The sequence below is a fragment of the Echiichthys vipera genome (genome assembly GCF_963691815.1).
Source record: "Echiichthys vipera genome assembly, chromosome: 6".
Lineage (NCBI taxonomy): Eukaryota > Metazoa > Chordata > Actinopteri > Perciformes > Trachinidae > Echiichthys > Echiichthys vipera.
The window spans coordinates 20,771,576-20,784,179 of NC_139831.1; positions in this window are offsets into that span (position 1 = coordinate 20,771,576).

Genomic DNA, 12,604 nt, shown 5'->3' on the forward strand with positions numbered 1-12,604 from the left:
TTGAAGAAGAAAGAGTACTTAAAGGTTGAATATGGAGAATGAGCAGAACACCGCCACCTAGTGTCTCAAGATTGTAGTCTCAACAACAAAAACTAATTCCAGCTGTCAGGTTGCCAGGTTCGTTGCCCAGTAGCCTACAGGAGACCGGACTCTGAGTCTGACTGAACCCATCCCCTCTGGCAAATCACACCATAAAAACAAGTATTGCATATCGCCATTTTGGGCGTGCATTTTAATACTGTTGAACTCCTTTATCTCAGTCCATCAAGTGAATTCTTGGCCCATACTGACTCTCGTTTTTGCCTGTCTCCGGTGCCTCAGCTGCCGGGACAAATAAACAGCTGCAGGATTGGCAAACTCTATTTAACCCAGTGCCAGCCTACAGTAGCTGCACCCAACAACAGGCAACCCGCAATGCCCAAAGCTATTGGCTGGTACAATGTAAACAGAACATGACAGAAATTCATTGTCACATGCTGTCAAAATATTTTTAATGAATAATTTTATTCATTCATTCATTCATCTTCAACCGCTTATCCCGGGGTCGAGGTCGCAGGGGTTGCTGGAGCCGATCCCAGCTGACATCGGGCGTGAGGCGGGGTTCACCCTGGACAGGACGCCAGTCCATCACAGGGCACATAGAGACGAACAGAGACAGACAACCATTCACACCTAAGGGCAATTTTTTAGAGTCATCAATGAACCTAACACCTGCACGTCTTTGGAATGTGGGAGGAAACCAGAGAAAACCCACGCAGACACGGGGAGAACATGCAAACTCGACACAGAAAGGCCCAGGCTGGGATGCAAACCTGGAACCTTCTTGCTGTGAGGCGACAGTGCTAACCACTACACCGTGTAGCCCTTAATGAATAATAATAATAATAATTATCATTATTATTATTATTATTATTATATTTATTATTATAATGTTTATGTAAAAGCAATACTTTGATTCTGCACCCCCATGGGTTAATTATTATTTTAATTTTTTTAAATTATTATCAAAAATATATAACTTTTAATAAAGATTCTACATATTTAACCTTTAAGAACCAATACAGGGGTAGCAAAAATAAGTAAATAAATACAAAAGTAAATAAGTAAATAAATACAAAAAAAGGTAGCCAATATAATCACATTTCCTTGAATAAATATTGTAATATATCGGCTGTATAAATATTTTTCGTAATAATAATTAGGATAGACTCAATTTTGAGGGGAATGGTAAGTGAAACTTACTTTTATTTTTACCGCTGTTGTTTTTGTGCTTCTGTTATGTTTTGCACACACACACTGTCGTCTGCTTTTGCCTGTGCTGTTGTTGATGGATGTAAGGCAGGGATTCATTATATATTTCTCACATATTGCGGTGTGTTGGTGTTGTGTGTGTGTATATATGTATTTCTGATTTGATCTTAAAACCCTTGATGGCCTCGGAGTCTTGCTTGTTTCTCCTTGTTCAGCAGCCTTGCCGCCTACCTATAAATCTTGTTGCTCTGTGGCACAGAGTGGGATGCTTGTGTCTGGTGCATGTGTTACAGTAAAGTGGTATCTGAATGAGGGCTATGGTTCTATGAGGCTGCAGTCTTTGCACAAGAGTAAAACTGTGAACGCAGGACCTCTAATCTACACCTAGATTGTTTGGTTGCTACTTTTTGTTAAGTAAAGTAAATGAAAGAAATGTCAGTGACATCTTCACTGAACTGAGACAGGTGCTGGGCACATACTTGTCTCAGCTGTATTTAGGCTTGTACCCTTAATTCACTGTAGGAATGGAGTTCCATAATGACCCATTCAACATTACCTTTATTTATTATTATGAAGAGAATTTTAAAATTTTAAATCTTCCACTTCATCTCTGGGTAAAGCGAGCCCTCACTGACTAATAGAAGCAAATCTGCTCACCGCCACGGTGGTTTGAATGAGTCTGCCTGTAGAAAAGAAGCAGTAAAGTCTGAAACTGTAAAGGCCTCAAACATCAGTTAATGGAGAGAATAAATGTATTTCAGTGAGTCCCGTGTGTTGACGTAGCCTTTGACATGGGTTGACAGTGTGCTAATGCTTGAAGAAAACAATACAACAACCAAAAAACAAGTAACCTGCTCTGTCAAATGTTGCAGTTACTCTCACTTGAACATGCGCATGTAGACCGTAGGTAGCACACTTCATAGGAGAATGAAAATTGGACACAATGTATAGACAACAATGTTGTGAAGCAAAGGTACAGGGGAGTGTAATTGGTTTCTGTTGCCTGTGAAAACACTCTTTGCTGTTGCTGTATTCTTCCCCATGAGTTCCTGCCCTATCCACAAAGAAAAGCCTCGTCCATTCAGTCGAGTTTATGAACCCTAGAGGTCTCAGTGAGAATGGGGGAAAAAAAATAATAATAATACAATTTCATTGCAATAACGTTTCTTCATGACTTGGTTCATTAGGCACGGGACACGAAGAAAATTATTTTTAAAATACTTACAATGTACAATATGATCCAGATAATTATCAAAATATGCTTTAAATGGCACAAAAAACACTGGAATCAATTCAGTCACATTTTATTTAGAAACAAATACACACCCTTTTTTGTTGTTGTGAAAAACAATGTTACACAAGTTAAGCATAAGATCCCCCCTATAAAATGTCATAGAAGAGTATGCCATAAAACATCTCTGCGGAATGGGCTTGAAGTGATCAGAGAGAGCGGAAATCAGAGAAAACTAGTGGAAATGCTGTTTTTCCATGCATTCAGTCAATTTAATGATCAGCGTTGTTCGGTTGACAAATACATGCAAAGCGATTGTATGAAAAATGCAAATGTTACTTGATTTGAACTGTGACTTTGCCTGAGATGGAGCTGTCCAATCTGTTGTGGTGCTGATTACTGCCTTGTGAGTACAGCAGCTTATTCAGTGTCAAATGCATCACTTCAATTACAGCTGAAATGATCAGTGAGGTCAGCCATCTTAATTGGTTAACTACTAGACATACATTAAGTCATCAATTATTTTGTAAATAAATGAGTTGTTTTAGTCATTTAAAAGCAGAAGATGGCAAATGTTGACTGTTTCTGACTTGCAAATGAGAATATTTCCTGGCTTTTTTTGGCCTGTATGATAGTACATTAAATATTATTGGGTTTCAAATGTTGGACGAACAAAACAAGCAATCTGAAAGCGGTGTCTTGGGCTTTAGGAAACAGATTGCCATTTCTCGTTTGACATTTTATTGACTAAACAATTCATAGATTTATTGAGACAACCATGGGTAGATTATGGGCTATCGAAGCCATGTCGTTCTTATTTGTGGATGTGAATTTTATACATATTTTAGATGAAGCCAAAATCTGCCTCTATTTATACATGGTTTATGTATTTGTTTCGTTCAGGTTTTGTGAAATGCAAAAGCAAATCTGCAACTTTGTTAGCATGCTCATATAAATAAAGTGCCCCTGTAGCTGGACTTAAGGGTGGGGAATATGACTGCCAGAGATGTTGCCATACCACTTAGTAGTAGTAGTTATCCATTTAATGTCTCTGGGTGTATTAGGTCATTGAGGACAGTGTTGCAGATCAATGAGCAGGACTTGTTTGTGATATTATTGGAAATTTTGGATTACCAAAAGAGTCATCCCGGTCGTCTGGTATTTTTTTTTTATCCCTAAACAGTTTCTCAATTGATTCTCAATAAAATGTACTCTGTTACGATTCATATTGATAAAGTAATATAAAATGACACATACTGTGTGATTTGGATTGATCCATATGGTTTGCTGATTTATGCAGAATGATCCTGAATACTTTCATACAGCTGCAGCTCGCCCATGTCACCATGTAATCTGTTGTGAGTGTTTAGAAGCAAATGCACACAAAAAAGAAAAAACATCTCACAAGATCGTACATTGAAATGCCCATCTAGTAGGACTACACCTGCTGTTACAGTGTGTTGGTTCAGTTTCTAATAACAGGACACATTTTCAGGGCACTGCCTCAGAATGGTTTGTGCTTTGTTTCTCCCATCACAACTGTTCAGGGTAATTCATGCCCTATGAGGCAAGTCTCCTCAGTCATGTTAGCGAAATAGTAGTCATACAAAGCACAATTAGCATTAGAGTTGTCTGAGGCATGTCAAATTTTTGTATGCATGCAGTTAGGCTTATAAATTCTAAACCTGGTTAAGTGTTTTATTGCTCTCACCTCATGTTGAGCCCACCACAGTTGTCCCCACACAAATACATCTCTCTAAATAAAGCTGGTCCCCAGAGACTACTTGGGTCTTGACAGACAATAAGCAATACGACAATAAGGTTCCCCTCTGCCGTGAAACAGGAGACCTAAATCTTCCAAGACCTTGTAGAGTAAAAAGATAGTGTGGCTGTACGAGGCAGCACAGACCAGCCCCTGATGTCAACCCCACCCCCACCCCTGTGCCGCCAGTTTCCTCTCATTTGTGTTTTGCTGTGTCACTCAAACTGCTGTCGTCGCATGACATGTTTGAATGAAGTTTTATCAATCACAGTGGTCAAGCGTGACAGTTTAATCAATAGAGTAAGTTCTCCCAGAGATTCCCATTATTTTAATATTAGAGGACCTTGGCTGGGGGGAGGCAGGGACCAAGTGGAGGTAGACCAGGTTGTTGAGATAGGGGTGAGTAGATGTCGAGTAAACACAGTATGCTGTATGTAAACACAGGAATAGAGAGGCTTCTGAAGTATAAGCCCTGAACCAAGCCAGAGAATTGACAATAAACACAGGCTGCTGGACTGGCAAATCTGTCAGTGCTAAGGTTGATGTCCAAGATAGATGGACTTGGATCTGTTGGGAGTATAAATGTATGACTGGTTGAAATGACCACTGTACCACACCATACAGGGGGCGACTGTGGCTTAGCGGAAGAGTGGGTTGTCCTCCATTCGAGAGATCGGCAGTTCGAACCCCAGTTCCCCCGGTCTGCATGTCGAAGTGTCCTTGGATGGGTGTGTAAATGTGGTCTGTATGGTTAGATTAGATGGTATGTAGGTGTCCACTGCCATCAGTGTGAATGTCTGTGTCATATAAGTACAAGTCCATTTACCATACAGATGCCAGCGTGCAATCATGCTGAATTAGGTGGTCCTTACTAAAATGTCAACTGCTTTCCATACGATTCAAGAGACCGGTGAGTTTAGCAGGACTCCCAGGAAGACTTAAGAGACCCAGGGAGTTTTAATGCACTCAAGTTCCGACAAACACATCTGAGCTTCTCTTTTATTTGTTGTGCTGACCTTGTTTGTTATAAAATCATTTGACAGGTGAATGTTTCATATGTTTAGTATTAAACCAAAGGAGGTATTGGATCACAGTGTGTTTAGTGAGATGAGTTACTTAACACTCACAGCACAGACAATGAAATGTCTCTTCTCTATTTAACAAACACTAGAGGCAACAGGGAAGAGTAGAAACCTAGAAGTAAATGGGATGTACTTAATTCAATTTGAAGGTCTTCCATCAGTTCCCCTGACCTTATGCGTTTAACCTTTCCAAGGCGTCATTAATAATGACATATTCACACTAATAACAAAAAAATTGCCAGGAGCTGTCTGGAGGAAAAAGGTTCCATAAGTCCCCTAAAGCCACAGCCTCAGGCTGAGAGCTGGGAATTTGGAAGAACATTAATTATCTAAGGGCCAGCAGGAGAAATGGTAACTGTTGTAAGGTACTGAACTGTACATTGGCCTGGCAGTTACAGGTTTATGGTGGGACAGTAACCCACTTATTATGTTTAATGGAAGTATTGTCCTTTGGGGGATTTCATTTTGCTTTTCTTTGTAAAATTATAATTAGTGATGTGGTATGGGGCTTTCAATCTCCACAGCCTTCATCTCATAAAGTTTAGAATTCCTCCCCTGTTGGCCAGTCAGAGATTTTTATTGTGACTGCTGAGTCTTACAGACAGTCTTTTTATAGGCATGAGTCTGCTGATGGCGAGCCATATTGGCTAAAGTCGAGAAGGAGTTGTGCATCACATGCAGCACTACCACTCAGCTGTCAGCACTGGTTGTGGTAAACAAGTGACTAAATGCTATGGTTACGTAATTAAGTTTAAAATTAGACTCTTAATGGCGCATTGAAAATTATTTATGAGATATTTGTGATTATTGTGAAAATTAAACATTGACACTAGTTTGAATAGGTCAAGTAAAAAGAAAAGTAAATTATAGGTGGAAATACCTAGTCTAGTCATAAAATCCATTGCCTTTTTCCTCATAAAGACTTGTCACACTCATGGTTGTCTCACTGAACATAATTTCATACCTTCTCCTTTTCATGGCATGGCGTCTGAGGCCAGTTACATAAAATCTATATACTAAAATCACCTCTCTCTAATGGAAGTGCAGGACCAGGGTACTTATCCATGGGGTTGTGAGTCTGAAAACATTGTCGAATTGGATGCTATGTAATCCAGTGAAATGTTGCCAGCATTAAAAAGAGCACTATCTTTTCATTTAAAGTCACTTTTTATAATCAGCTCCCAAGGAATCACAAAAAAGGCAGTAAAAAGTAATAGAATCAGCAATGGCACAGACATAGGTAATTATGTTAAAAACTCCTTTCACAACACAAGCATGGGAGAAAAAAGCTTAATACTGTAAGCCTTGCAGTCAGGGCTGCTGTCATTGTATTGCAAATAAATGACTGTGGTGAACATGTGTGCGCTGTCCAGGACGATTTGTGTGATGTAATTGGACGTAAAATGCTTTTTAGCTGGCTCTTTAATTGACTTTTGGCTTGAATGATTTGTGGCTATCAGGTTTTTCCCTCATGGCATGGTGTTGTCTTCAGTCAAGGCCAGTGGATTATTTGTAAACACCTAAATCCAGTATCTTGAGCTGGACAAGTTCGATCAGCTCTTCAGCTTTCCTTGGTGTGGAAGTGGATTTCTATAGCCTGCAAGGGGAATTTCTGTATTTTTCTACCTCAATCCTTTTTCCCCCATGTATTACAATCTGAGCCTGTCAGTGATGAAAACAAGCATTTTTAGTAGGCGTATTGGAATAATTAAAAAAAAGAGTTGTCGCCATTCGTCACTTGCACAAAAATACATGAAAATTGGGTCCATCTCAAAAAAAATCAAGTTCCCCTTTTCAGGGAGAACTGATTTAAGCATTTAGTATATTCCTTATTCTAAGATTCTTTCAATGATACTCTCTGGTGCTTTTACTTGAAATACATCCTGACAGCTCTTTAAACAGACCCAGATATTAAACATTCAGTTGAACACCTTTGCATAAGGTAATTCAGTAGTGTCATACAGCATTGCTGACTACCAATCATCTCATACGTATTCCGGGTACCCGGCACTGTATTTTAATGGCTCACATCTCAGGGCTGCAATTCAAGTGTGATTTATATCTTCTCAAGTCATCAGTTACAATCAGATCCAAGGATCTGACTTAGTGCTCACTGGACAAGCATAGCTAATACACAGGGGAAGCAAAATAAAGCGATGTGTCACTCTCCCAATTTTTGTGAAAATTTGAATCAAAGCTGCTGCAGGAGGGGTAGAGAAGGTTAGATAGAGAAAGAGAGGGGTGACAGGGCTCCACATTGGTACGCAAGCCTGTGTCTCATCCTTAAACCAATTTCCTTCCTCAATACTCTGGGGAGTGGTCTGATTTGCACCTTTTCCGTTTCGTTTCCTTTCTCTGAGTAAGTGTTTATCCTGCTTTTACAATTAGATCTCGCTCCCAGCTGCAGCATTAATCAAATAGCCAGACATATTCTCTGGTTTGAAGATGGAGGGAATGTGTTTTACATGTCTTTTGCCATGGTAACAGGCTGTGAAGCAGCACAGTTATTTGTTTTGAAAGTGTCCCACACATAACTACACTGATTTGACAGGTCAAGAGGATTGCATAGAGCTCTGAAAGAAAGCCAGAGTAAAGGTTAATGAGATGACCAGTTGATAATATTAAAATTGCTGTTATTTATCTTGGTTTGGTATTTTGCAGTGTGTTTGAGACACATTATAAAAATAGTATGTTGTAAAGTGCACTTTAGAGTTTTGAATATCCTTAGATGCTGAGGATTTTTATGGACCTTGGAGAGGAAAAAGGAAGGCAAAAGAATACTTGAGAGTTGTTTTAGGAAGAGCCTGTAACACTACTACAGAAACCATGAACCTCATAGTTCATGGTGGCCGTACTGTGTGGGTGTGTGTGCGTTCCTCTCCCTTCATAGCATAATGTCAATAGAAATCCACTACAATCACTTAATGTACTCTACTGCCCCACTCTACATATGGGTTTTAAATGCTTTAATCGAAGACCTGCTCATTTTTATTGGTGTTCTTTATAGGTAAGGGTAGTGATGATTTTCAAATGCACTCTGTGATTTGTGGCTAATTAGGGCGAGAGTTAGTTAGACCACAAAAATGTATGTTTGCTCAGGGCCGTGAGTCGGCTGGTGGATAGGGCCACAATACACAGAGGGACCAAATCTCCTTTGTAGAAACGGAGCGAAGGATATCTAATACAGAGTGAGATGAAAAGATGAGCCTGTAGTGTGGTTATTGCTATACAAAAGGGGAGAGCAGCATTGTGGCATCTCAGAACGAGATGATTTACCAATCGGACAGTTGCCGCTGGTCACCATGGTTACCTGGTGGTGGTGAAAGTTGCGACATTCAGCCAGGAACACGGGTGACAACCAACTCATTAGTCTCAAATTATTTTGAATAGAGCCAGAATTAGGAATGATAGAGTGGGATGGTGAAGATATAAATCACTAATTGGTCTGTTGCTTTCCCTATGATGCTGTGTTCTGCTGGTGTCACATGTTAATTATTATAAGCGAGACCTGCAACAACAGCTCCAGCATCAACGCTGTATCCAGCTTATTATTCACTTATTAATCCCTCCTCAGTTCTCAACTTTATCTGCTGTGAAACCTGTCTCTCCACACTGGAATTGTTTATTCTGTATTTTTCCCAGAGTGCTGTCTCTGCCAACTATATAAGCATGTTTTTTGTTGTTGTTTTTTTTGTTTTTTTTGCTGTGTTGGCCTAAATTATTTCCATCCAAATGGAATAGGATAATGCAGCCCTCAGGTAGGGGAGTAACCACTTTATGTGTACTGTATTTCAATATTTAATGAGCTAAATGCCAATGTGTCCAAAAGAGTCTCATAAAACTCTGTGATGCAAATTAGTTCCCCTGGACAGGAATTCTATGAAGATGATGTCCCTCCACCACATATTGGAATAGGTCAACAACACAAATTGGACAAGTAACTTCCATCTATGTGTTGTGAGGGCTTGCTTATGGTCAAGTGTAGGCAAGCACAACAACTGTGGTTATGCTAACTTTATTTTGAACTTCTTTGTTTTTCCTTTTTTCTTCACTTAATTACAGTACAAGGTTTTTTATTTTTTTTCTTATCTGAAGACCTAAATCTTTCACAGGTCACAAATGCAGTACATTTTCACATTTAAAAAAAGACTAAATAACACGGACAATGGAGTCCTTTGGCCACAATGAAAATATCCTATTACTAATTGGCTACACAGTTTTTGGTTTTTATACTAATGACCATAAAGAGATTGCACATCACCAGACAACTATACACTGTTATACTGAAGTTGATGTCAAAACTAAGGCTCAGGCTAACAATAATCAGCATGATCTTTTATATTTTAGCATTTACAATCGTTTGGCCTTCAGCCCTATTCACACAGGGCTAGTATGTATCATGTGGTACATTTGCATGAGATAAGAGAAATCAGTATTTTACTTGAATTTATGGACATAATACCCCAGTTATTATGTCTAGTCCCTATAAAAAATATTCCAATTTTCACTGCAGCGAATATAACAACCAATCACCAAGATGAAGATTCACATAGAACTAATATTATGACATGACATGACCTCTGTCTGTGGCAGAATATGGTCTGCAATTTGTGGTGAGTTTTACTTGACCAGTTCCAGACATGGCAGATTTACAGACGACCTCCACAATTATCACAAATGTCCCCAAGTAGTACTGGTCCATTTCAAATAGGGCTTTAGGCATAATAAAATACTGTCTGGGAGCTGAACCTTAGTTGAGAATCTCAAGATAAAGTCAACAGTGAACACCCTTGTTTTGCACTTATCTTTCTGTGTAAAACCAAAGCACTAGTTTTCATGCTAGGAAAAGTTTCTCACTTGTTGTGCATGGAGCACATATCGTCCTTACTCACTAGCATTTTGGACGTCCAGACTTGGGCATTAAGAATGAATCAATTCCACGAAGGGCAAGTTTTAACCTTCAGAAAACTAATGCATGCACAAGATGCCAATGCCGCCTTTACTTGGTGTCCCTTTGGAGGTCATTTAGAATAATGCATTGCAAAGACCAGCGCTATTCTTATTCTGCTGTCAGTTCCCATATTACCCCTGTCATGTGTGTTGTAATGTTTGTGGGCCTGCAGTGACACCACTGTGCACGGGGGCGAGTCTGAATGGATGCAGACGAAGGCATAAACGCCAATGAACTGAGTCAATCAACTTACCATTGTAATGAGCTGCTGCGTAGGCTGACTTAATTAAAAGTGATGTTAAATAATTTCTCTGTGGTGATGGTGCCATGAACTCAACTCAGCCTCACAGCGCGAACCTGGTACTCTTCTCCACGCCTGATTTAAGTCATCATGCACACTTGAGAAGCTGTATTTATACGAAAGGGAGCATTAATCTTGCCTTACAACCCCACACACTCCTAGCAACCCTCTACAGGGCGAGCGAATTGGGCTGATTGTCCGTTTATATATCTGATGAAGTGGGGAGCAGAACAACGGAAAAATTAGGCTCTGCTTTGGAACAGTGCCTCAGGAGTGTCTGATTTCTTGCCTTGATTGCTCTGTGTTCCTTGACCACTGTGTAATATGAACGACAGTACAATATGAAAGCAGAGGGAGGGAGTACTATTAAATTTGTCTAAGGGTTGACTGAACTTGTCATGGCAAAACACACACACACACACACACACACACACACACACACACACACACACACACACACACACACACACACACACACACACACACACACACACACACACACACACACACACACACACACACACAGACCTACCCTGTTTTTCCTGGAGATTGATTATGTCGCACAGAAATAGGCTTATGATGAAGTCATATATTACAACATGATTCAGCCTCATTAGAACTCCTTCACACAAATACTTTAGTCCTGTTTAAAATGTACATAGTTTTATTTAGCAATCAACTGAAAAATAGAAGAAAAAAAATACATTTCACATTTAGAGATGTTGTAATTACCATGTCAAATATAAGAGAGTTGTCCCACGAGAATCATTAAAAATGAACCAATATCTCTTAATATGTAGATGCTTAATTTAAATTGTAATTATTGTTGGAAGTGTGTAATTTAATATTCTTTATCTTGTCATATCCTCAGTCAGCCAGTTCCTCAAACAGCCCCCAGCCCCCATCAGCAGTAGAACAGCAGAGTGCTGACAAGGCAGCCGCCGTCACACTGCTTTTATAATAGCATACATCAAGCCTTAAACGCTTCGGAGAAACACTCAAACATCTGCGTGTGGGTAATTTTTGTTGCCCTATAGATTCTGCCCAGACAGACAGAGTGCAAAGTAATAGGTATGCAACAAAATGAAGAGCACACTGTTTCTAGCGGCAGCAGTGATTTTTGGACGTTGGTAATCGCATCTGCAGAGGCCTCATGCTTTTGCTCTTGCCCCAGGCGGTGCAACTAACTTGAAAACTCAAAGGGTCTTAATGTAAATACTTCATAGGAAGCTGAGTGGCCCTATGAATATGTGATAAGGATACATGCACCAATTTGAATTAAATGTTACATGAAGCAACCATTTGCATAAATGTGTACTTTATTTTAGACAGTCGCACCCCTATGACAGTATATGCATAACAACAGCTGGCTTCATATTTGAATGCATTTACTTTTATGCTGTGTGGGTTTATCTATTTTAAATAAGGTTTTAGTGAGGTGTGATAGTGTTTGTGAAATGTAATGTTTTGTAGCAGTCAGCTATAGCCGGCCAGTGGCCACCTGAACTGCTCTGGTGTTCAGTGTGACAGCTGCACTGGCAGCCGTCACTGCACATCATAGCTGATGTTGGGATGAACTCAGTGCTCATGACTGCAAAAATCTCTGGTTAATTGACCTGCAATAACTCCGGTCAGTGTTCCGTCTTCAGGGCCTGCATGGTCAAACAAGTCCAAATATTTTCTGTAAAGCTGGCGTTGTATCCGTTTACTGATAGACACAGATGCATCGTCCTGATCTTGTTTTTCTTTCATCACACATTTGTTTGTTCCAGGCAAAAAGGCTTGAAAATGGGCCTCTACTCGGGAACAGTATTGCAGTACAACCCAAAAGCTTATTAGTATGTCCGTCAAAAAGTGTCGGTCTGAAACATGAAATGATGAAATGGATGAGTTCCTTTTGAGTTCTGTCGGTTGACATGACAACCGTGCCCTGAAATAAGAACACAACATCTGATCAGTTAATAATTGGACCTTAGCTCCTTGTTAAAATGTCTCACATGTTGAAGGTTGGTTGCTTCACATCTGT